The following is a 23407-nucleotide window of genomic DNA, read 5'->3' as shown; positions in this document are numbered from 1 at the left end:
TGGACATCATAACGTGACGAACGCGTTTGCGTTAAGTCTCATTTTGTATAGGATTTTGAGTTTCCAAAACGTCCCGCTTGGCGCGCTCTTTCTAAATCACATACAAAATGAGACTAAACGCAAACGCGTACGTCACGTTTCGAAATCGAATTTATTTACACTAGGGGTACTGTTCCTAGGTGAGTTAGCTGCTACTGTTTTTGACCGACTTCAAATCCAAGAATGAGGAGGTTCTGTATTCGGTTGTGGCTATTTTTTTTATGTATGTTCACCGATTATTCCGAGACCCGTGGTCCGAATTGAGTGATTCTTTTTATATTAGGTAGGTATATTGTCTCATTTGGAAGGTTTAATCTTTGTAATGTAAAGTTTATTTCTCTTTTATATTATAATATTTAGTTGGTTATTTGTTCTCTGATATTTTTCACAGTAGCTGTGATATGTTGTTAAATTGATTTGTAACATTTTCGCTTACTTGTACATAGAGCATGCTGTGTACACTTGTTTTGGATCTCGTGCTAGTTTCTAAGTCTTAATATGCAATTGTATGTTTTTCATGATATTGTACGATATCTGTTTAGTGTACCTAATAAAATAAAATTGTTTGACAAGGGAGCAAAGTTGTTGTTTAACTTCTCGCATATTGATACCCGAGCAAGCGAAAGATTAAAAAATTGAACCACGACCAAATGGGTCCGAATAGTTAAATCTTGATCTATGCTCTCGAGTGAAACACCACAACAACGCTACAGAAATATTAAGTGTACAATATTACAAATGGAATCCAAATGTACGTTATTAAATATTTATTATTCTAAATCATCACTTAAAAATCAATTCTACAGCGAACACGGGGAAACAATTACTTTGTCACTCTTGCGGATAAAATGCAACTTTGTCGTCAGTTTTTGAAGAATAAAAAAGAGCCTTTACTACTTGGTGGAACTATGTACATCAAGCTTTGTCATGCTATCGGCTAAGGAGGGGAGCTCACTTCCTGCAAATCTATTCCCAGTCCACTATAACTTGGATCTTTTTAAATCGAGAGTATACATCTTTTAGGTAAGCATGTTCCATCGTAGACTGAATCAGCACTTACCATCGAGTGAAATTGTAAATAATAAATAAATATTATAGGACATTATTACACAAATTGACTAAGTCCCACAGTAAGCTCAATAAGGCTTGTGTTGTGGGTACTTAGACAACGATATATATAATATATAAATACTTAAATACATAGAAAACACCCATGACTCAGGAACAAATATAATTGTGGTAAAATGCTTTCTTTATAAAAAAAATACAATGGTCCTCGTCTTCGACGAAACTGCACCAAATACCAAACATCCGCACATCCGGACAATTTCGGCATGCAACCTTGCTATCCAAATATTTATACAAACTAACAATTTACCTTCACACACATTATCACCGAACATGATTCCACGTTTTGCTAAAGAACTGAGGGTCAACTTTCATAAGTGTTGTGAAACTCATGTCAATATTATGCTAGCTGTCAATGTCAATTTAGCTATAAAGCCTATCTGGGTTAAGGTGGCCGAGTTTGGGTGTTGAGCTTTTTAATAGAATTGCAATAAATAAAGACGTTCGACATATAATGTGTGTTTCAGTCCCTAGATGTCGCTGTACTGCGCTGTGTCGCGGTACGAATTTTTTTAAATGTTTTCTTTGGCTCGGGCCAAAAACAAAAGCCTTTGTTTTATTTTATGATCCAGGATGCAAACGAGCAGACGGATCACCTGATGGTAAGCGATTACCGGTGCATGGGCACACCAGAGGGGTTGTAAGTGCGTTGCCGGCCTTTAAGATGAGAGTACGCTCTTTTCTTGAGCGATATATTTAAAAAGCATCTATCATAATAGTATTAAGGTTCAAATTTATTTAACAGTCTATTCGAAGCCCAATCAGCGCGCGGTGACAAAAACAACAGAGCATTATTTTTGGTGATAAGCTGATAACACAACTTATTATCTCCGAATGGGTTGTTTTATGAATTTGAACCATATAAATAGGATGTTAAAATTGATTCTTACACGGTTTTCTCTCGTTTACTTAGAAGTACTCGCTGCATAAAGGAAACAATACCTTTTTGTTTAATTGAAAAAGTCATTTCTTAAAAAGTCATTGCTTAAAATTTATACTGTAGTAAAAACTAGCTAATGACTATCGAAATGTATAACATATAAGCAAGCACTGTAAGCAGTATACTCAATTCAATTCAATAATTTATTTCAGAAAATAATTCCATATAAAAATTAAATAGATTTTTAATAATTAGTTTTTAAGATTAAATAACAAGATTGTATGGGCTCTGTCTGTAATAAATGTTTTTTTATTTTATTTTATAAAATAACATTCGATATAAAATAACTAAAATAAAAATAAAATAAAATAATAATTATAGAGTCGTCCGAGCTAGCTTTGCATATCTTTGACAGAACAGAGTGGAAATGTGTTTATAAACGTATTATTTTCATATCAATTTGACATTTAAGGTGACACGTCCACCTTTTGTCATTGCGAAGTATCTGTACCTAACGATTACCTTGGTCCGACTCTAGCGGGCATGAACATTACACAGGTCCTTCGAGCCGGATACACAGGAAAGGAATTTGAGAGTCTGGCTAAGATGGCTAAGAAAATATTTCATAGGTTACCGTGTAACTGAGGCGGTTACTAAGAAGTTATTATGGTTAACTACAGACTGGCTGAAGGCAGCTGATTTGTATTATATTAAGTCAAATTGATTTTTATAAAACTACTTTTACTAATACAACTTTAAAAGATGTTTGTTTGTGCACGTAAATTGTCTTTCAGCGTTTAGTGTTTGATCTTTTCGCATTCTCTCAAAGGTTAGCTGGAAGTGATCCCTCTTAGGGATAAGTTTGCCTTTGTACAAAACTCAGCTTTACGTTTTATTAGATAATCACCGGGCTACTTTTTTATGAACTGCCTGGGACAAGTGGGAGACGCATATGTAGCTGAATAAACAAAGAATGAAGAAGAAATAATTGGCAGCTTTGTTGTATGTGTAAAATGTGCAAAAATGTTATGACAATGACAAGTTTTCCGGTGCCGAAATGTTATCCCGAAGAGATTGCTCTTAAGTGATACGATAGCGTGTTATTAGCGTTGCTTTATCTGTGTTTTTCGTGCTGTTTTCTTTAATTGAGATGTATGAAGACTAAAGGCCCGATTCGAACCGACAATTTCTTAAAGATACGATATGGATTGGATATGTCAGAGTCAAAAGTGACGTTATTGTCTAAAGTAACTTTTGACACTGGCATATATAAGCCATATTCTATCTTTAGCAGATGTTATACGTATCTTAAAGTTTGAATCGAGCCGTTTGTTGAATGTGTAAATTGTGCAAGAAATGTTTATGGTTATAAATAAATTAGTGAGTTCATTGACAAGTTACATCGGTGCCGAAATGTTATCCCGAAGAGATTGCTCTTAAGCGGTAAGACAGCCTGTTACTGGTGTCTTCTCTTCTTCTTTGTTTTGTGTTGTTTTTATTGAGATGTATAGAGAAAGAAGAAAATTTTGACGACCGGTCTGGCTTCGTGGTTAGTGACCTTGCCTATGAAGCCGATGGTCCCGGGTTCAAATAATGGTAAAGGCATTTATTTGTGTGATGAGTACGGATATTTGTTTCTAAGTCATGTGTTTTCTGTCTTTTTTTTAAAAGTATTTTTATATTATATATATCGTTGTCTAGGTACCTAGAACATGAGCCTCATTGAGCTTACTGTGGGGCTTAGTCAATTTGTGCAATTAAGTATGTCCTATATTTAATTGGGATTGAGATATTTATTAATTAATTTTACATGTGACACAGGTATATACATAAGTATCACAAAATATTATTATTACTAGCTATTATCTTTAATTATAATTTAGCAGATTTTTTTCTTTATTTTTTATTTGGTAAGTTATAATGATACTTTTTCATATCTTAATTTTAGTAGTATAATTAGGTACATAATTTGAGATTACATCATTTAGTTGGAGATATCACTGGTCCTTAACTTAAATTCACTTATTGTCTAGCATGCTTACCCAATTAACATTTTCTTAAGTTTACTTTCAAATATTGCCTCACTAGCTGAGTTAATGAGTTCTTTCAGGAGAGTGTTATAAATCTTTGCACCCGTGACAACGAGTGACTTCCGAATAATATTTATCTTATTAAGGAATATTTTTATTGTTTTGTATATTACCTGTTTTTTTTTCAAATGTTAGGCATAATTTAGGATAAAGCAGGCTAGAGGTTAAATAAATTAGTTGTTTTTTGCGTAGTGTGACGTCAATGCGAAAACAATGTCGAATTAGGTAGCACAAAATGATTGTCTTGTTTTGACAGAACTTTACAAATATGCCAAAACTTTATAGCTATTTATGCTTTTCTTTTAGTATGTTTCGGGTGTTAAAGACATCAACGGGATTCGAAGCCAACTTAAGCAGTTCTATAATATTCCTTTCCATTTCTGTCAACCATTTCTGCCTTTATCATAGAAATAATTTGATATTAAACTAACTTAAAAGCTTTCTCAATTTGTTGTGTTGTTACAGTCTTATAAATAAAGAGATAAGTTATTTGATTGTGCGTAACTTGGTTAATAAGACAGTTATATTTATATTTAAAAATAACCTGCGACTGGGGGGCTGCGACCCCCAGGCTGGCTCTTATCTGGTCAACAAATAATAAATAAATATTACACAAATTGACTAAGCCCCACAGTAAGCTCTAGAAGGCTTGTGTTGTGGGTACTCAAACAACGATATATATAATATATAAATACTTAAATTCAAAGAAAACACCCAAGACTCAGGAACAAATATCCGTGTTTATCACACAAATAAATGCCCTTACTATTATTTGAACCCGGGACCATCGGCTTCATAGGCAAGGGCCTAACCACGAGGCCAGACTGATCGGCAAAATTATCTTATTTCTCTATACATCTCAATAATATATAATAATAAAAAACAACACACAACAAAGACGAAGTGTCTCTCCTACACTAACAGGTCTTATCGCTTAAGAGCAATCTCTTCGGGATAACATTTCGGCACCGATGTAACTTGTCAATGAACTCGCTAATTTATTTATAATCACAAACCAGGATTTGAACATTTTGAACCCGGGACCATCGGCTTCACAGGCAGATACGCCAAACCCACTAGGCCAGTACGGTATCTATGGATATTCAGCGTGGCAACGCAGCTAACATATTGAGGAGGTTGCAACCACGTTTATTTAGCACTCGTTATCTAATTATGACCAGTGACACCGACGGTTTAGAAATACTTAACTGGGACATAGTTCATGGCACCATCGTGCATCGCGTTTGTGAAGCGTTACGTGTTATCGTGTCATTCACGGAGACGCGTGTCTAGATCGTATTTTCATGTTAGTAAAGTGTCATCGTGGATGACACGAACTGTAACTAAACTAGTTTTAAATAGTTTGCTATCAGGCGTAAGAATATTTTTTTTTTATATAAATATGTAATATTATAGGGACATTCTTACACAACTTGACTAAGTCCTACGGTAAGCCAAGAAGGCTTGTGTTGTGGGTACTCAGACAACGATATATTCATATACAAATACTTTAAATACATAGGCAACATCCATCACAGCTGCTGAATATTAGGAGCTGAGTATCAGAAGCATTTTATAATAAGATATTTGACAAAAAAAGAAAACATTTTTGATACAAGCTTGAGCTGACTGTACTTTTCTCAACAATAATCATCGAGTCAAATCTTTCAAGCCCAAACATAAATTTGGTTGCGTTGTTTTATCACAGAGTTCCTATGGCCTCCTGTGTCTATCATCAAATCAGCTCGATGCTACCAAAATATTGCATTGTCATCAAACTTACATATGAATTATGTGAATTTAGTTTATTAGATTTTACCGGCATATACATTCATACAAACATTGCAAGTTAAATCAAAGCTTGTAATAGAATCGACTTGATCAGAACTGGAAATTTCATCCAAGCGCTTTGCAGAATCAATATTATTTAGAATTTTTGAAGCATTTTAATTTGATAACAAACTAGAGTATTAGTGGCATGTTCCTTTTTATAAAAACATTGAAAAATATTACAATTACTGGGTTTTTTGATCCGAGGAACAGGAGGAAACTAAAGTCTACCTTTGAATCTAAAGTAAAACCCTGAATAGAATTTAATTTAAAATTTATTGGTGTTTGTCTACCTATTCAAACTTAGTTATACCTCGAGTTATACCTAGAGATTTGAGTGTTTTGAAGGTTTTGACAGCATTTTACACCTATACTTATAATTATTACATTTATTACATGGAAAATTGTATGGAGAATATTCCTATATACTAAATTGATTTAGTAGCTATTTAAGTAAAAAATTCAGCATGAAAACTCTAGAATTCTGTAAAATATTTGTCTGTTTTTACATTAACATTATAATTTTTTTGTGTCTCAGAGCACAATACTTATAATTTAAAGATAAAATAATCAGAATAATTTAAATCAAGTATTCTACGATAAAAATAATCATAAAGTGAGCAGAAATTGGAACTCAAAATAGTACATTACGATACAAGTGCGAAAAATAGGAAATTCGAAACGAGTGGCGATAATTAAAACACGACCGAAGGGAGTGTTTTAAATCGACACGAGTTGCGAATCATCTATTCGCACATGTATCGTACAACGTTTTACAGTACATATGGACCTTTAAATGTTTGACACAGTAACGTAATATGCTCATTTGCGCACTAGAGCCGTAACGTAGCACCATATGTACTGTAAAAATATTTTGGAATTACGCGAATCCGTGCGTAAATCAGGTATTTATAAAACAAATGGGATCACGACCTTATCAATCACTACTACACGGAAATATACACTGTTTGTCACTTTGGCAAAGTCATATAAATAAATACATTTTTCCATAATTCACGTGACGTTCTTTGCCACAATAGGTAACGTCAAAATTTGATCCCGTGCGTAAAAGATCAACTCTGACCTCATTAGTTGCGGATGAAAATAGATTTTTGTTTTTGACTTATTTTTTTACTAACTACCTATTATTATTGTTTTTTTTCCTGTTGAAACCTTTTGCTACGTAGAATGTTCTACCATTTCATTTTGAATTTCGTAAGCAACAAAAACGTTATTCATAAAGGTCTGTCAAGCCTGAAAAGCCGTTGATAATAGTTTATCCCTGTCTGTCATTTTGAAATTTGAAAAAAAAAACAGAATTAAACAAAGGTTTGCTAATTTTTAGGGTACCGTAGTCAAGTCCGCGGCTTTGCTCCGTGATCGTTAGTGCTAGAAAGCTTCAATTTGGCATGGATACATAAATTATGCTTGGTGACAGAACGGTAAAATAAAAAGCAGAAAAGAACCTGCCATACGATATAATTGTTTGTAAAAAATGTTCGCTTTAACCTAGTGGTGCGGGTAAATAAATAAGGGTCTTCAACCACCATTTTTTGATTAAGTGAATATTTTCGGTCATAATCGCTCCGAAAAAAAAATGTGACCCCGCCTCTAACTTTTGAACCATGGGTCCAAAAATAATGAAATCAATCTTGAAACAAAAGCTTAACAATTACTTTAAATAAAAACTATCGGTCCAGCCGTTTTTGAATTATTGCAATCTCCTGTTCCAGTGTATGATTCGGCAGATTCCCACGGAACCGCTGAAATACCACATTCTTCGGCCAGAAGTCCGCGTTCGCGATGGAAAACATCATGTAGGTTAAGCTAATGCAAATTTATAATAGACTTCACTTTGTGCATAAATGTAAATTATTTTAGAAGATAAAAATAAACACGAGAAAAACGTTCATAGTGGTTATATACAGATTGATATCACTTCCTTATAGGCATGCATGTATCCTGGAGAGCAATTCAAACTTACATTTTGACATCAAGATGATGTCATTTTGTTCTCATTCGCCCGTGCGTCTGGCTTGCGCCAATACATGTACGGACAAGTACAAGCGAAATGTACGCGCAAATGATAACTAACCGATTTCATTTTGATCAGCGCTGGAAGTTGCCATACAACAACATGCTGGGATAAGGCCATTTTGTGGCACTTTATTCTTTGTGGCAAAATGCCAGCTGTGCACAATTGTCAAGAAACCCCGAGACAGGCTCTCGATGAGTGTGTACAGCCCTCATTTCTATGTTTTTAATTGTGTCGCAAGACGTCAGGAGACCCTATCGCTACGAACCATCGTCAAGTGTCCACGGTACGTCAGCATCCCAGCTCTCACCGAGACACTGAAGGGGCGCAGCCTGGAGGAGTTCATCGAGCGTCTCGTGCGGTCCATGTTTGAACAACGCCGTGACAACGACAGTCACGAGCATCTTCAGGACATCGCGCCGCATCACCACACCAAACCTCCGGAGAGGTGGACTCGGGGCAGGGCAGGGCAGTTGCCCCGAGCCCGCCTACACCAGTAGCAGAGCATCAGCAAGCACAGCACACTCAGATAGAGCCGAAAGGCACGCCGCAGCTAAGCTGCCGGTCGTCTTCATCGCGGCCCCGAAACCTGGCCCCGCTCAAACAGTCACCAGGCTAGGGGTCGTGAAGTTGTGTAACGATCGGTAGCGAAGAGCTGGCCATCACAGCTGCAAAGTCGTCCCCAAAATGACGATGACTGACCACCACATCGGTGGGGTGGGTTAGCCGCAACAGCCGTCGCAGCCGAAAGGCCAATTCGAACGTAGACTTTGACATCCCATCCATCACATGTGTCGTTTGTGTTTCCATATACAAATATTTCTATTTCTATTTTGATGTCTTCGAATTGGCCTCCGATCTTACCCTGCTTAGTGAACAAAGCACAAAATGAATTCCTCAAAATGTCACGAGTCATTATATTAAATAATTCACTTAAGCACTGTTATCTGCAAGGTTCTGCAGCTGCATACAAAACATGATGCAGATAATATCATGATGTATGTTTATACTACATAAATAATGTGTATACGAGTAGAATCTAAATATTTAATTATTGTTAATGAGTTTGAGTCATGTAACGGTTCTAGAACGATTTTATGTGAAACTGCACATGTACTGTAATTAATTGCCTTTTCTAAGCACTTTTTAAGAGCGACAATGGTCTTTACATTTACATATATGTTTAGTGCTAATTATATTTATATTATCCTCATCTTTTTTCATCGCAGATATCATGTTTTTAAATTTTAATTTATTATGTGTTATAATAATAAAAAAAGTAATCACTGAGTTCCCTCAAGCATAGCAAATATTGCTTGATTTTTTTTAGAAATATTTTTTATATTTTTAGTTTTTGTGGAAAATTTGTTGAAACATTTAAACGACCCGATTTGAAGAATGATTAAGACACGTTTAAGATCTTGGAAAGATCGATAACTAAACGACATGTGAAAATTAAAGTTTATTTCGATTCCGCTGTGATCCTAATAAGATCTATCTTCGATATTTCTCACGTCAAAGTGACATTGGTTGCCCGAATCGAGCTACTTCTGTCAATTATACGGCATACAAACGATATCTAAATGAGAACTTATTTAACCAGAACTTATCGTTATCATATCTCATTCTTCGAATCTGGCTGAAAGTGTGTTTTAGAACTATGTTCGTGATTTTTTTCTACCGAGTGAAAGTTAAAAACTCAGGATTTGAATGACTTAAGTCCCTAGAGAAAGGCCTAAAGATTGCTAATTAAATTGTTGGCAACCATATTGTAATCTAAAAAAAGCGCTACGACTTTTTAAAAACTCCGGTCTCTGAGCCTACTGCATCTTAAGCCTTTAAAAAAGTTAACTCAATGCTTCTATTTATATATGTCTTCGCATACACAAATCATTGAATTAAAAGAATTAAATATTCAATAGGTTAATAAACCACGGGTTCAGCCAAGAATCCATTAAGAATGTGAATCTCAAAAATCATAATATACATATTACAAAAGTGATTTTGTAATTCGGCCTTCTGAGGTTGGTCAGTGGACCGGACGGCCTCGCGGCCGAATTTGACCAAACCCTAGCTATAGCGGTCACTGCCATCTCGATCCAAATATATAATCATAGTCTGTGTCCTTGACAGACAGATGGCGTGACCAAAAAAAATTAAAGAACCGTTATAATCGAACGATCTTTTGTTTTTATGCGTTAACTAAGAATGTTTTTGTCTTTATGACTTTTGTGTGGCTTTGGTGCAATTTTTTTCATATCTTTATACTTTATAGCACCATAAATATAAATGCTAAAGGCGATGGTCCCATAGTACAAGTTGCTCAGTATGACCTAAACATCGTTTTCGTTCATTTACATACTGTATATTTATATATAAGTAAAATAGACGCCTAAAATAAAGTACCCATAGCCATAGTATAAACTTTGCTTGGTTCGGGATTTGGTCGATCTGTAAGATTGTCCCCAAATATTTAATTAAAACCTTAGAATTATGCTAAAAACAATATCAGGAAGTGGATACACGGCTATGGTACATGATAAAAATCCGAAACAAAAGCTAGAACTTGTTATGCTAAAACAAACATGAGTAACTTCCCTTGCGAAAGAATAAATTATTGTAATAAATATAAACAAGTATGAACAATGCCATATTCAAACGAGTCTTAAGTTTTTAAAGTCTAAAATTTCTCTAACATCCTGTACCCTTACCGTGAGTTTGACACTAATGTATTCGATAGCGAATGCATAAACTAACTCACATTGCATTATTGATGCAAGCGAGATGAACCGCGTTTAAGTTAACGCATTCGAATACGTCAGTGTCAAACTCGCAGTAAGGATACTGATGATCCTCGTTACGGAGAAATATTCAATTGTTATTTATTTTACCAGGGGACATCCTGGTATTACCCCGGCCAGTATTATTAGAACAAATTAAATCGGCCAGTATTATTATTGCGAACCTATTGTGTCCCACTGCTGGGCAAGTACCTCCCTCTTCCCATCCCAGTTTTGAGCTACATCTGGCCAGTCTCTCGAAAAGGCGTCTAAGTGATCCCGCCATTGCCGACGAGGAGGATCCCCGGTTTGACTCGTGGAGGACGTACTCTGTGGTTATCTTGGCCCACAAGTCATTCGGCATGCGGCAGACGTCACCAGTATATATTTAATAATATCGGCCAGTCATTTCTCTGTTGGGCAATAGTACAATATTGCCTGGTACTAATCATTAAAGTGGACTCATAGACCTGATCACTAGCATAGCCTTGAGATCAATGCCCCCTCTGTATTACTCATTGAAAATGGTCACCTATTTTATTAGCTTGCTACTTTTCGCAATGAAAATGATGGGTTTTTGCTACGGAATGAATACCGGAATTCCGGAATTTAGAAATAAAAAACAAATATCTACCGGAAAAAGCATGGTTTAATCATATTACTTCAATTTTTTTTTAAATAAACATTTACCAAGAGAGACATGAAGGAACTGTCATATTAGAAACCATCATTCGACTCGAGAAGTATAATAATAAATAACGCCATCTACCAGCAAAATTTTTATATTAATAATGCACGCCTATGTAAAAAAATATTTGGGGACCTTACACAGATCGACCTATGGGTACTAGGCGACGATGTACAGTCAGCATCAAAAGTAGCGGATCAAATAACGTTTCATAAGTATCTACCATTCTGTAATAGCTTAACAAAAAGTGATGTCTTTAATATGGAACAAGTAAGACTGTAAAAGATATACTTTTGAGCGCGAATTTTAGAAATTTATCTATATTTCGAAAAGTTATCCGGAATGTCAGATACTTTTGGCGCGCTGTTTCATCCGCTACTTTTGATGCTGACTGTACGTACTTATATACATAGAAAACATCCATGACTCAAGAACAAATGTCCGTGTTCACCACACAGATGCTCTTACCGGGATGCGAACCCGGGACCATCGGCTTCATAGGCAGTCTACATTAGGCCAGACCGGTCGTTTAATTAATTAACTGGCCATCGCCATATGACTTGCGCGTGTCCAATACAGGCCAAGAATCTCAGTAATCGGCCGGTATATGCCCATTGTGCAACATGCCTCGCTCACGCAAGCGGCAGGATATTGCGTTCCAAGGACTTCGAAACCACTAGACTGACTTTTGCTACTTCCAATTCCTTCCGATTCAGGAACTGTTAAATTAGATAAGCGGATGTTACACAACTGTTACAAGAGTTGTGTTAGACCCTTGAATTGAAGAAAATCTGAGACCTAGACATTATTTCAGGTGTGTATTGCGTTGTAACAATTTTTAAAGGGAATTATAAATTTGTGTTTGTTTTCTGATTTTGTTTGTGATCTTATATCATTATCCTAAAACCCTATTGTATAACTTTTTAAGTATATCGAAATCTTTTACTTACTTTTTGTTTGCGTAATACCATGAATGAAACGCAATTTTTAGTATTTTTCTACTAACACTTAAACATTAAATATGGCTCTGTATCTGTTTTATTTTTCTGTTCAACAAAATGGAACATAAATAGTTGGTAAAACATTTAAATGCGACACAGAATGCCAGGGTCGATTAACAGGGGTTTGAAAAAAAAAAGTTTATCGTAGATAAACTTTTTTCGTGAAATCTCTAGAACAGTCTTGAAATTTAGTATTTATGTTAATAAAAGGTCCTGTTTTCATGTTCAAACCATACGCGCTCTTTAAAATACGAATTGGTAATATGTATTTATACTAACTATGATGTCTCCAATTATAAGTACTTTAAAGGGGTTATAGGTATAGATACTGATACTAAAGCGCATTTTTAATGAGTTTAGTACCGTGATGAAAAGTCTTACTAGTTATTTGAGTGGTTTACAAGTTTTTTTTTTCATAAATCAGGCTTTTAGCTTGTTAACAATGATTTGTTAAATTTAAGATCTTGATAATGATACATACTTTTTGGATTGCCTATTTTAGCGTCGGCTGTCAGAAAATAATTTAAAAGTTTCCTAATGGAACTTTTCATTTAAGAATAAGTACCAGTTTTAGGTCGGATGAAGTATTTTTATAATAGAACAACAAAAAAACGGAACTGAAATTATTGCAAACTAGTTTATAAACTCCTTTTACAGTACATATGGTGCTACTTTACCGCACTAGTGCGAAAATTAGCATATTACGTTACTGTGTCGAACATTTAAAGGGCCATATGTACTGTAAAACGTTGTACGATACATGTGCGAATAGGTAATTCGCAACTCGTGTCGATTTAAAACACTCCCTTCGGTCGTGTTTTAATTTATCGCCACTCGTTTCGCATTTCCTATTTATCGCACTTGTATCGTAATGTACTATTGAATTATAGTATTGTAATTGTAGTATTTACGAAAATATTTAACGTCGCGTTCAAACGGTAGGTAGCGGATATATTTTACATATTTTGCATATAATAGGCTAAAACAAGTATAACTGTGAACTCAAGTTCAAAACAGCTGGTTCGCAACCGAAGTAAGGATTTTTATTTCGCATTGTTATACACCACTAAAATTATTCATGAAATTATTTAAAAAGTTTATTTGTTTTCTTCTAATATTTCTAGAATAAGCATTAAGCATGATATAAAATAGAATAACGCTTGGAATTGGAAAGAATAAGAAATTAGTAATTTGTCTAAGAAAGTACAGAACAGAACAGGGTGTAATATATACAGTGGTTGTTTATCACCGAGTGAAGCACAAATTTTCGCCACACCAACACGAGGAAAACGCTAACTGTAAAACATCAACCAAAACAAATCAAATCGAAATAAGCGTTATTAAATACCTATTTATCATTCAAATTCGTCATTCAAAAGAAAATTCTACCAAGCAATATAAAGTCAGGAAATAACTCAACATTTACATAAAATTACTTTGCCACACATGTGGATAAAATGCAAATTTCTCACCTGAAAAGTAATTTACACGTAGAATTTAGAATTCCAGTACACTAAAACTTAGTTTCTTAAATTCAAACAATTCAGCGTGGGAATGTAGCCAGCCTTATGGGCACCTTTCCACAAGGGACAGACTTGGGAGACTTAACATATTAGGTGGATGGATATAAGTCTTAGTTTATTTGATTTTATTAGTTTTAATTTAAGGATCTAGTTTATAGTCTTAATCTACTTTTATTTTTACAATAAGTGTGATAAATACACTGGGTACAATAAAAAAACAAATGTCTGCTACCATTAAAAATAACAAAAAAAAATTAAATAGTTTTTAATGAGGTTTATTAGTAATATGTTATAAAAAACAGTTGAAAGAAGCTTGTTTTAAAAGAACTTTTTTTTTTATATCACGACGGTGGCAAACAAGCATACGGCCCGCCTGATGGTAAGCAGTCACCGCAGCCTATGGACGCCTGCAACTCCAGAGGTGTTACATGCGCGTTGCCGACCCTTTAAAAACCTGTACACTCCTTTTTTGAAGAACCCCATACTGTAGACCCTCGGGAAAACCTCGGAAGAGAGCTCATACATTTTCAATAATAGTGATACGAATTTGAGTGATTGCCGCTAAACCACCGCAGAAGAAATCTCTATTCATTTCGTATTTCATAATGAAGCAAATATACTATGTAACTAGTTCTTTTAAATTATTAACAGGTATTATTATTAGACGCAATTAAGGGAAAAGGATCAACAAAAAATTAACAATACAATTTTAACCTCCTGCCTAAAACATACGAGTATTTAGGTCACATATTTTTGATGATATGTAGTTCCTTTTTGCTACACTTCTTCAACATTCTAAATTACAAAGTTTTTTTTGTTGTTTAAATATTTTTTTGCATTAACATATTAGTAGAATGGCGCGCTTAATCTATCTTTTCAATATTCGTTTAATTCGTTGATCAACGAAGGTCATCTCGAATTTCTTCAGAGGTCGAAGTTACTAAATTAACTAAAGGATATTGCTTAAATATATATTTAAATTAATAAGAATTAATAAATAATGTTTTGGGCGCGGAATTATTGAATGTATATGTGAATATTATCGACATTTACTCTATTATATATAACCTATAAGTATAAATATGCTTGTAACTAGCCCTAGCACAGGCCTCGGTCTTTTTGGGCTGTTACTGCACACTATGTCTTTAAACGCTGGTTTCAATTCAAATGTATAATTAGATATAGTGAAAATTTTGCTGTACATATTTAATGAATAATAAAAAAAAAAAAGTATTATTGAAGTTACTTAGTATGCTCATGTTTTGTTTAATATGTGCATCAATTACTGCTTCTGTTTTGTCTCATGGTTGACTGGTTGAGAATGCCTTTAGGCATTAAGCTCGCTATCTGAAGTTTATTTTATGTATTGTGAAATAAAGTTTAGAATAATAGATAACGTGTTATGGAAACATTCAACTTAGGAGAGATTCGTCCTTATTTAAATGTATGCCCTTGCCGGGAACCACACCTTGAACCACTCTAAAGTACCTACTTACTGCTAAATCCAAAATGACCGTTGAAATGAATATAGTTACTCAAGCTAATATTATACGCATTACCTAAGTCATTTTATTTAAAATCAAATATAGTTCAACGTTCAATCAACTTTCCCGATTTTTTTTTTAAATTTAGTATAAAAAAAAATCGTACGTGAAAATTAAATGCAGAAAATTATTGTTGATTGATTCCGGTAACTATATTACGTCTCTGCCTGAAATTATTATATGCTATTATAATCGGAATTATGATAAAGAGAAATTACCGTTTCAGAGGAAATTATTTCAAAACAATAATTACAACCACTTACTATTAAACAATTATAAATTTAAATATACTTACACAATACGAATCAAGACAAAAATCACCTTCTCAAACTAATTTATTTCTCACAAACTAGCAGAGTCAATATAATACATCGCACTTTCCAAACCAAACTATCGATTTTCCATTTCTATAAACACACGAAAAAAAAACTAAGTATATTTATGTGTGTATATCCGCTACTAGAATGCTACTAGCATACTTTAGAAATTAAGAACTTCATATATGTTGAGTCAAAGCAAGCAACCCTTGACGAAGTTATACGGTTCGCTTGCCAAAGAGTACTGAACGAAAGCAGAGGCGTCACTCCTAATTACTCGGAGAGGGGATCGAGACTACGCTACTGGCCTTGCTTCGTCCGTGTTATCGGAATTTCATTACTAATTTTGCATAACTATAGTTTTGCAATATTTAAGCTAATAAATAATTGGGGATTAGATGAATGTTCATTATTACGAGAGTCCATTTAAACTATTAAGAGAGGTATTGGGCACTGTGAATGTCATCTCGCTTTGTGTGGTAGGGCACAGTACAGCGGATGTCATTCCAGATCTAGAGCAGAGCCTTACAGAAAAGCGCAGCCAAATAACACTAGTCCCTACTTTGTGTTCCTACCGGTGTGTCAGAGCTCAACGAGGGTGCGGAGCATTATCGGCAACACGCATGTAACACTTCTGGAGTTGCAGGCGTCCATAGGCTACGGAGACTGCTTACCATCAGGCGGGCCATATGCTTGTTTGCCACCGACCTAGTATAATAAAAACCTTCGAATTGGCAGCGATAAAGATTTGCAGCGTCACAGTAAACGCCGTAGTTTCATAGGAATTTATGATGGCGCTTCCACACTCTCTCGTATGCCAAGATGGCGGGGCGGGCCTCGCTAATGGCTCCTTACACGATGGCCCAGCGTAGGCCAGTCCAAGAGACGCATTTATGAGCACGAGGAAGCAAGTGATATTGCTATCCCATTCCACTGCATAGCTGCGTCCCTTAGACTGGCGTACGATGGGCCATCGTGTAGAGGAGCCCTAAGATGACAATCGCACATCGGCAAACGTCAAGCAAAAAAAAATGCATCGGAATGACATACAGTGTGACCCTTGCCATTGGACAAAGCCAGTTATTTATAACCAGTGTACAAAGTATCATAACAACCGGTGTAGCGGTTACAAAGAAATTAACAAATTACGATTTTGTACTTTGGAGCAGCCTGTATGTATGTGTTATCCTCAAAGAATAGGATGGAACCTTCTTCGACCTTTTTAATTATCTTTTTTATTTATGACACTAATAAGATTCTGACTTTTGAAAAATGTCATCATTGTCAAATATTTCGAACAAATTGTCAAAAACACTGCCAATGATTAATACAGCATGTTTCTTTTTGTTGTCGATTATTTCAAATAACTTTTGTTCGAAAATTGTTATTTTTTTTTATCTTTTGTTCTAGTTAAAAAGATTAACGTTAGAGCATTCCTGAGAAGTAACCTCACGTGGGATTTCAGGGTTTGTCCAATGGCTAAGGACACACTGTATACTACGAAAAGTCACGTGACTAAATCCATATATTGTTCAAGTGTTCTTCGCGCCTATTTTTTTAAATTTGCCGCCTTTTTAAAATTGGCGCCAAGGTTGCTGTGACAGACCAGCCAGGGCATAGATTCATGTTAGTAAAAATATTACTGTTAATGTGTAAAATATAAACGTGATTTCATTTAAATTACTCCTTAAGGTTAGGGTTCGTTAGGTTTTGAAGTTTACTTCTTAAGAATCGAATTTCATATGTGTTTTTGCACGCATAGTGGAGCCGTTAATCACGTTTAGTACAATGAATATTTTATCGATAAATCACCCCCCATACCTATGTTTTTTCTCAACCATTTTAAAAATGCACCCCTTCACAGTTTTATGGCGCCAAACACGACTGCACTTGGTTAATGTATCATTATCTGTCAATTTACCTATCGCATATTTAAAAAATAATAATCATTCGATAGCTTATCAATTAGGTCATAAATTTCAAGCATAAATGTTACAGAGAATTATCCACAGTTAGTCGAGAATAAATAACAAAGATAAAAATTGTCTTCAAAAATTTACTTCTTTTCATTTATGCCCTAATTCATGAGCTATCGAATGATTATTATTTTTTAAATGTACGATAGGTAAATGGACAGATAATGGTACTTTAACCTAGTGCAGTAGTGTTTGGCATCATAAAATTTTAAAAGGGTGCATTCTTAAAATGGTTGAGAAAAAACATGGGAGATGATTTGTCGATAAAATTCATCGTACCATACGTGGTTAACGGCTCCACTATACGTGAACAATCACATTGTATATATAAGCTCGGGTTATGGAATTTATGGGGAGTAAAATCAAACGTTACGTTATAATATATTTCGTGCGCAATTTATCTTGCGCATCCCCTAGCAACGGCTGTATGGAAACACTTTATTTATTCAATGTCAATAACAACTGTCATTTTTCTCATCGATAACAAACATTATTACTTATATTATTTTTTGTTGGCATTCTGGAACTGTCGAGGTACCTTTCATACGCAAAATAAAATACGTGCGTAAGCTTCGAAAAGAGCTGTTTTTCAAATGCATAATTAAATAAAGATACCTAAAAATATTAACACAAAACAACATTCGACAACTCGTAGACGCGTATCAGAAAATATAGTCGGAGAAACGTAATAATATATTTTTGATAGTTATGATTTTTTGTCTTATATAACATAATGAAGCGTGGGCTATCCAACAGTGTTGGCCGAAGGTTAATACCATTACCCATTACAAATTGAACTGTGAACTGTAACCGTGCGTTACCGTTTACAGTTAAATTTGTAATGGTTATAGGTCAATTCTAATTAGCGTTCGGCCAACACTGCTATCCAATGTGTGCTACATTGGATTTTTGGGGGCAAAATGTGACGACACGTAGGGAGGTCTTATATCGATAAACTCAATTATCAAAGCTTCTCCTGTCTAGTGATTGCTGCAAGTTTTGCTTGTAAAGACATAATTATTTTAAAAATTATAATGAAACAAAATAATACCAATTTTCTTCTCAATTATTTGAAGGGAAACTTTACATATCATAGCATCCTTCTTTAACTGTTTTTTAATACTATTTGAATTATATAAAGGGATAATAATCATTATTTCATAATGCAATGGTTCTCAAACCCGACGATCATTTGAAGTATGCCGTAACCTACTTTATCACCGTCTTCAAAATAATACTTACTAACTAAAAATTACCTCCAAAAAAAACTGGGAGCGGTCACTAAAATACGAAAAAATATTGATATTCGAGTTTATCGATATAGGAATTCCCTGTCATTTAATTTGGCCCTTTGGCCCCCAAAAACCCGATGTCTAACTATCAGTTAAACGTTTAGTTTCATATTATATATCAGGGTCAATTCAAACCTATTGTATGTCATAACCATTATCAATCTGTAAGATTTTACAGAACTCCGACGGTACGTTTTGTTCTCGATCAGTGATTATTTACTGTTTTATTTACTTTCGATTTCGCGAGAGTATAACCTTCAACTTGTTCAAGTTGTGAAATGACTAGTCTTTTTCATTGACCAAGCATTGTCAACTACTTGGCTAGGAAATAAGTTCATTTGTTAATAGTTTTAGCAACTGTATCGAATGGTCACACTCCACTAGTTTTTTTAGACTTATAACAAAAGATGTACTTACATTTTTTATGCTTGTTTTTTTTTGCAGATAATTCTTTGAAATTTACTTCCACTTAATACTTTCTTTTTTCGAAAAGAAAATAGTTATTTGTTTTACAAGGGGACTGTTCTTTAACTCGATGCGCTAATATTGATACATGAGCAAGCGAATGACTCTGAAATCGAACCACAAGCGTAGCGTGTCCTTCTCCTCCGCCTCCGTGAGAACACAATCCTTAAAGTACCAGAGACCGCCGAAGGGGCGTATTTAAGTATATACAAGGTGGCCAAAAAATATGTGCATTCCCGTGGGAGGTTTTGGGATTATACTGAGCAACTTTTACTATGAAACCAACCCCAAAATTTTACCCTCCCAAAGAAATGGACCAGCTAAAATGTATGAAACAGCCAGAATTTTTTTCGCGATTTTGGGGCTTTGTCCCAATGTAAAAGTTGCTCAGTATATGCCCAAAACCTCCCTAGCAACGGGAATGCACATATTTTTTGACCAGCGTGTACATACATAGTTATGTACTTACAGTTTAGTACGGCAGCGCCCTCTGCTGTATGCAAAACTCGTACTCCGTGAGTAGAATACGTACTCCTCCTCCTCAGTCAGAACGCACTCCTCAAAGCACCAGAGACCGCCGATGGCAAGGAGGAGCATGTCTATATATATTATGTATGTATAACTACAGTTCAGTATGGCAGCGCCCTCTGCTGTGAGTAGAACATGTATTCTTCCTCCTCAGTCAGAACGCACTCCTCAAAGCACCAGAGACCACCGATGGGAAGGAGGAGCGTGTCTATATATATTATGTATGTATACTTACAGTTCAGTACGGCAGCGCCCTCTGCTGTGAGTAGAACACGTACTCCTCCTCCTCAGTCAGAACGCACTCCTCAAAGCACCAGAGACCGCCGATGGCGAGGAGGAGCGTGTACACCGCGTAGTACACCAAGTATATTAGGATACTTAGCAACATCGCGTAATAGCTATAACAATATATAGTATATATTACTTCTAGTGCAATTAGGTATTATTTATCTTAACCTAAACTAATACTTTACTAAGTAGCCTCTCTAAAAAACGGAAACTATAAATATACCAAGTATAAAAAAATAGTTGAAATTTAAAGAAATACAAATCAAAAGTGTGTGAAGTGTGTCTATTTGAAATAACACAAATTAAAATATATTCCATAAAATAGTTAATTACGTGACACGTAAGTAATACCCGCACAAAAAATTCATTACAACCTAAATAAATACTATTGCTATTCAAATTTTATAAGCCAAAATAATTTACACTTTCTTACTCAAGTGTGCCTGCGCAGTAGCCGATAATGTGGGTTTTACTTACGTGCCGCGGACTTAAAATATAGAAAAAAAAATTACAATGAGACGGGAGAAGAAGATAATAAAATGAAAACATACCCGCTTGAAACTGCCTTCTTATTCGATACGATGTTGACAAGATTAATCTGTAAAAGATCATAAAACAATAGCTTTAATATATAATATATATAATACCTGCATGCAATTGCAAACACCAAAGATAAATAATATAAGAGCATAGTGGACCTTATTTGTCAAAACATACAACGACCACAATTAAAGTTTTTTTTTGTGCTTTATTGGTTAATAATGGTTATGAAGACTATACATCTCTGTTGTAGAAGTGATTATTTATTTTAGGATTATTAGATTAGATTCGATTAGATGATTTATTTCATGAAAAACAATTGCAAAATAAGTTTGCATTTATGTCAAAAATATAAGAATTTGTGTCATAATCGTCAAAATACACGTAAAATAAAAATGAAAAATAATACTAATGAAATAAAATTATCGCTCCAATAAGTGTCAATATAATTAGAATAAGAGTAAGTAGGTAAATACTTTCAAATCCAAAATATATATTTTTCTGATTAGGTAATCATTATGAGGATTAGGGGAGTTCAAATTTTGTAATATATACAATATCGAAGTTTTTCGCAAATTATTATAATAACAAGAGCAAGACGAACCGCCTAAAATTTTTGAAGATTTATTTTAGATAAGAATTAATTCAACTGACAAATTCTGATTGAATAAAAAAACGTTTTCTAACAGATCAATCATTATTGTTCATTCTTGCGTGTTGGGTTTGCAACATTGTACTTAAATTCCTGCCTACTTATTTTAATATTATAAAATTCCTAGGTCCTCTGGCTTCTTAAGTGTTTTTATTTCTTTTCAAGAAGTTGTTTCTATACACATACGGCATAATTCGAACTTTAAGATACGACAAACATTTGCTAAATATACGATATGGATTTGATATGTCAGTGTTAAAAGTGACGTTTCTTCAAAAAAACTACAGTTTTGACACTGACAATATCAATTTCAATTCATTTATCTATAGAAAATTTTTCATATAGGTATCTTAAAGATCGAATCCGGCCGTTAATATACCTTTTGCGTCCGCCTTAAGAACACAGAAATTGGTCAATTAATATGGAAATTTCCTTATTTTCATTGCTTTCGAGTACTCAATCATCTCATTATTACGGTAGTTTCCCTTGTTCTTCTATAAAATATTCCTTTGACGTTTAGCCAAATTGCAAGGACTAGACTAACTATTGATGCGTCATTTGAGACGTCAACATAATTGCTATAGGTATCAAAGTAAGAAAAATAAGGCATTAAATTAGCTTACGGATGTGTAATAGACTAGCATTTGCCCGCGACTTCTCCTCCGTATAATTAGTATGGTCACCATCACAGATAGCGGATTAAATTACGCATCAAAATTATCTACCATTCTCTAACAGCTTAACAAAAATATATACAGACAGACGGCCCAATTGAACTTTAAGATACGCCAAATATTAGGTATAGTAATATTAGGTAATGCGTGCTGCGACCGGTTCATGGGTGTCTATTGTTGCGCCTGTGAACGGGTTCCAGCAGGCGTTCTACATGACATTAAAGCTCTCCAAGGGGCCTCTACGTGTTCGATCTATATCCCCACGCAAGCCTATCAAAAGACCAGAATTTATAGGTCTGTAAAATCCAAGGAGATACTTACTAAAGTCCATTATTCCTCCAATCTTGCACAGATCGAGATAATTCCGGAATAAACAAAATTTGTACTATGGGAATTAAGTAAAAGAAAACGATATTATACAAACATACTTAAATAGTTAAAAAAAAAATTGAAAATCGGTTCACGATTCACGGAGATATCGAGTAACATACATACAAAAAAATCAGTCGAATTGAGAACCTCCTCCTTTTTTGAAGTCGGTTAAAAAAAGACCGTACTTGGATACATTTGCCCGCAATGCCTATTTACATAGAAAACTTCTATAGCAAAGTAAGTTACACATTTTGATTATTATAAAAGTTGTGTTGATGTTTAATAACAGAACTGCCAAGTAATTGTTATTAAAATACTACTTAACGTATCTTTAAGTACTTACGCATACAATATTATTAAAAACATGAATAATAATTAACACATGTAATGTAAAAGTACCAAGTGACGTAAATTATAAAAACCTAATGCTCAAAATCTCTGTTTCTGACGCACATTTAAATAAGATAAATACCTAATAGTTAAGTTCAAAACCCTCAGTCATAAATAATAAAAATATTAAGCATTGTTTTCTAAAACAAGTTTTTGCAGAAGCGCGAAAAATAAAAAATAAATCGTTTTCCTTATTTTTTGTTTGTATTTGTAACTACATTTTAAAATACATGCATGAATGAAAATAAAATATTGCTTGTAAACGGTTGCTATGCAACAATTCTCTGAGATGAAAACCAAATTGCTTATATTACAGAATAAATAATAGTACTACCGTCTACCGTACAGAAAGGAAACTTCCTACAAAGCCGAAGT

General features: G+C 34.5%; 1 protein-coding gene across 2 annotated transcripts in view; it reads right to left on the bottom strand.

Annotated features, from left to right (window-relative positions):
• Positions 1–21002, bottom strand: part of LOC133519623 (elongation of very long chain fatty acids protein 7-like) — a 70460-nt gene extending 49458 nt beyond the window's left edge. The window contains exons 1-2 of one of the 2 annotated variants that reach the window (XM_061853658.1): positions 20956–21002; positions 20352–20514 (exon numbers count right to left, since the gene is read on the bottom strand). The gene's annotated coding sequence lies outside the window, so the exon portion shown is untranslated. Of the gene's footprint in view, positions 1–15833; positions 16220–20351; positions 20515–20955 lie in introns of those variants that run through there. The other variant, XM_061853657.1, reaches the window with a different exon arrangement.
• Between the last annotated feature and the right edge of the window lie 2405 nt (positions 21003–23407).

This window comes from Cydia pomonella, chromosome 7, assembly GCF_033807575.1.
Source record: "Cydia pomonella isolate Wapato2018A chromosome 7, ilCydPomo1, whole genome shotgun sequence".
In the NCBI taxonomy this organism is placed as follows: Eukaryota; Metazoa; Arthropoda; class Insecta; order Lepidoptera; family Tortricidae; genus Cydia; species Cydia pomonella.
The sequence above is the reverse complement of the archived record's forward strand: the minus strand, read 5'-3'. Positions and strand labels throughout refer to the sequence as shown.